The 3662-nt window shown below is 38.7% G+C and overlaps 1 pseudogene; it reads right to left on the bottom strand.

The window, feature by feature from the left end:
- Positions 1 to 434: 434 nt before the first annotated feature.
- LOC114617757 lies at positions 435 to 2573 on the bottom strand (annotated as a pseudogene).
- Positions 2574 to 3662: the final 1089 nt, after the last annotated feature.

Here is a 3662-nt window from a genome sequence, read left to right as displayed (position 1 = left end):
CCATTATGACTCTTTAATTTTTTTTTAATATTTTATTTATTTTATAAAGAGTGGAAACTCTTTACTGGAATAGAAAGAACTCTAGAGTCAAGCTAAAACACAGAGGGAATACAGAATATGGGGAAATTTTTAATACTGATCTTAAAAAAAAGTCAATTTGATGGTAGAGCAACATATGCAGCAAAGCAACCAAATGGTTCAGAATGAGGTGATACAGGTAAAGGTTGAAGGGACACATGATAGAAAATAAAAGATCAAAAGTTATTTTGATAACATGCTGAATTACCATTTCATATACCGAAGAATAGGCAGTAGAAATTAAATACATTATATAATATATACTATAAACATAATATCAAGAATAATGAAGAAAATAATCTTCAACAAGTATTTCAGACATATACTTCCATGATCCTCTTGAGGTTGCATCTGACTCAGCAGCAGTTTGGGTGCCTTCTTTTAATGGGGTCTTGAGGGTCAAATTCTCCTTAGATTCATAACAAAAAGCCTTGGAAGGGTCAAAGTGCCTGATGCCCAGAGCTTTTTCCAATTCTCCCTGAAGTCTGAGCTCATTCTGCTTCCTTTTAACAAGCTGAGACTAGAGTTTTGACACCTCCAATTTGAGTTGGCTATTTTCATCTTTGAATTTCACAGCATGTTTGATTTTTTGCTTTAGATTCTGGTGACCCAGTAGCTGTGCATATGAGTCTCTGTGTTTATTTAGCTGTTCCTGAGTTGCACCATGTTCATTCAACAATGCCTGCCTCTCTGCTTCAAAGGCATCCTGTTGTTGCTGAAAAAGTTTAGTTTTGTCATACAGTTCTTCATATAGGAGATGCCATTTGTTAATTTCCATGGTTAATTCTGTCACTACATTTTCTTTCTCTGCTGTTCTTTCTCCTTCCTCTTCCAGCTGCTTCCTAAAGTCTTCATCTTCTTGTCTGAGTTGATTTTGCAAATCAGTTATTTTCTCAAGAAATGAAGATGTGTTTTCTCTAATTTCTGCTTCTTTCAGTGTTGATCTGTTCTGCAAGTCTTGAAGCATCTTTGCATCTTCTTGAGTTGTGCTCTCAGCTGTGAATATCTGTTGTTGAACATCTTCTACACCTTTTTTCAGCCATAGTTACTTTTTTCTTGTATAGTCATAGTCTCCAGTTTAAGATCTTCTGTTTCCTTAAGTGTTGATGACTGATAGCTTTCCAATTGAGCAGTGATGTCTCTCAGATTCTGTGCTGTGTTTTTATACTTCTCTTGTGCAGTCAAGGTGGCTTGGGCGTGAGCGGCAGTACTTCTCTCCAGTTCAACTTCTTTCTCTCTCAGCAGGTTGTGTAGCCGCTTCAGTTGTTCTGCAGTTGACTTTGTTTCCTCTTCCAGCTGTTGGACCAGCCTTTCACTCTGCTCCTCCTTCTGCTGGACCACATCCAACTCATCCAGGGCGAGCTTCAACTCTTCTTTAAAGACATTCTTCTTGGAAGTATTTCCTCCTGAGAAGAGCAGAGCTGCTGCTGAAGACGAGCAGACAGTTCCTTCTCCTGCTGCAGAAGTGACTGGCTGTGCAATTCTTTTGGTGGCAGATTTTCATATTCTTACCTTTTCAGAACCAGCTTCTCTGTTAGAAACTGTATCTCAGCGCTGAGACTTTCAGTCCTTTCTCCACCCTTGCTGACAAGATTGTCTCTTTCCATTTCAAGCAGCTGACATTTAACAGTCAGGTCTTCTGTTTGCTTAGAAAATGTAACGCGTTTTCCTCAAGAGATTGCTTAAGACTTAAAATCTCACGATCCTTCTCTTTCAAATCTTCTTCTAAATGGGTAATACCTAGTTTGTATTTTTCTACTTGATCAGATGCACATCTAATTTCTTCTAGTTTTTCTGCTTCAGATTTTTCATCGATCTTTTCTTTCTCTATTGAAACAAGTTTTCTCTCCAGCTGGACTTTTTCCCCCTTAGACTCAGCGAGGTCCTTCTGAGTGGCTTGCAGCTTCCACTCCATGCCTTCCTGTTTAGCCATCATACTCTGAACAACAGAGATGACCTCATCTTTGTCTCTCTCTTATTTCTGAGTTTCATCAACTCCAGGCTTAGAGTTCTCATGTTCTTTTGATGACTATCTTCAGAAAACGTAGACTTTAGTAGCTTGTTGGCTCTGGTTAGCTCAGTAAGCCGTTTTGCCAGTGAAACATTACTTGCAGAGAGATGTTTTTTTCTCTGACTGCTGCATTTAGCTTTGCTTCTGTCTTTTCCAACTCAGATTCCATGTCCTGGATCCGTTTGTCCTGAGTCCCTTGCTCTTGCAAAAGAATATAAATCTGTTTTTCTAATCTCATCACATCTTTATAATTCTTCTGAGACTCCTTCTTTGACACCAATGTCTTTGCTTTTTTAGCCGAAGCAAGCAAGGTCATATCTTTGTCAATGTTAAGGTTTTGTTGAGATTTTCTTTGGTTTTTAAGTCTTTGTGATTTCACTGGTCCTTTCATTGCTTCTGAAGTTTTAACATCATAAGCACCTGGAGATGGAGCAAAACCTGAAGGGTCATTGAATCTTTTCAGGGATGCCTTAGGAAAGGACATTCTCACGCCTGTTAAGATCAAGAATTTACCATCAGCTAAGAATATGTGGTAGGTTAATAATTCACAATTGAAGTATCTGCTACTAGCAGGAATTTTAGATGACAAATGAATTCCGTGATTTGGGGAAGGGCACCCTCTGCACTTTTCTTTGTTGTTTCTTTGCACATAAAGTCTGACATTTTTATCACCAAATTTCACATTAGTAGATGCTTGGCTTGAAATTACTAGGGAAAATTCTTGGCAAGCTTTGCATTTTTTGTTTCGTTCTGTTTGGCCTCCAACTTGCAGGGGTCCTCTTGCCTCTGCCTTCCAAGTGTTGGCTTAACAGGCATGAGACCCACCACCGCTGGCCATGTGCAGGTTTTTTAGGGATGTTCCTGAAAGCAGCTCTGGCATTATCCTCTGTTTCATGTGTCCTGTGCTGTCTCAAGGCACTACATGCAGTGACTTGAGATCTGTGCTCCACACTGTGAGACATCAGAGCCCTGGGTTATCACACCTGCTTATGGTCGTATTTTGTTTCATGATACTTGTCTAAAAGCAACTTTTCTACTTTCCAAAAGGGCATTTGTTTCCTAAATATATTGTGACCTAACTGTGGATTTATTCTACTATGTTCTATAATTTAATGTATTGGCTTTTGTAACCTCCTTGGGAGAAACATGTTAAGTGACACAGGGACCATTGATGTCATTTTATTTAGATCTGGAGGAAGGAAACCGCAGGCATTTGTAAAATAGCCTTAGCTTAGTTGTCAGTTCATTGTATCCCAGCTTGTGTGTGTGGGAGGCAGACTCAAGGACTTGCACCATTTATTTTTCTGACAGACTCAGAAGTATTCTGCTTATGTGCTGCTTAGTAAGTGTGACTTTTCTAGTCTTGATGAAACTTGCCTCGTGACATTGTTGAGTGTCGTCTTCACTTCCCAGAAGATGAAATGATGTGCCATCGTTTTCTGTTTAAACTTCCTTAAAAGTAATTTTTAATCAACTGTAAATATCATATCTATATTGTTGAACATAACTTTAATTTACATTGCACCATATAGCTTGAAAACAAACTTTGAAATTCTGTAATACTCCACAAGTG

The sequence above is a fragment of the Grammomys surdaster genome, unplaced genomic scaffold (assembly GCF_004785775.1).
Source record: "Grammomys surdaster isolate TR1022 unplaced genomic scaffold, NIH_TR_1.0 62, whole genome shotgun sequence".
NCBI classification, from domain to species: domain Eukaryota; kingdom Metazoa; phylum Chordata; class Mammalia; order Rodentia; family Muridae; genus Grammomys; species Grammomys surdaster.
The sequence above is the reverse complement of the archived record's forward strand: the minus strand, read 5'-3'. Positions and strand labels throughout refer to the sequence as shown.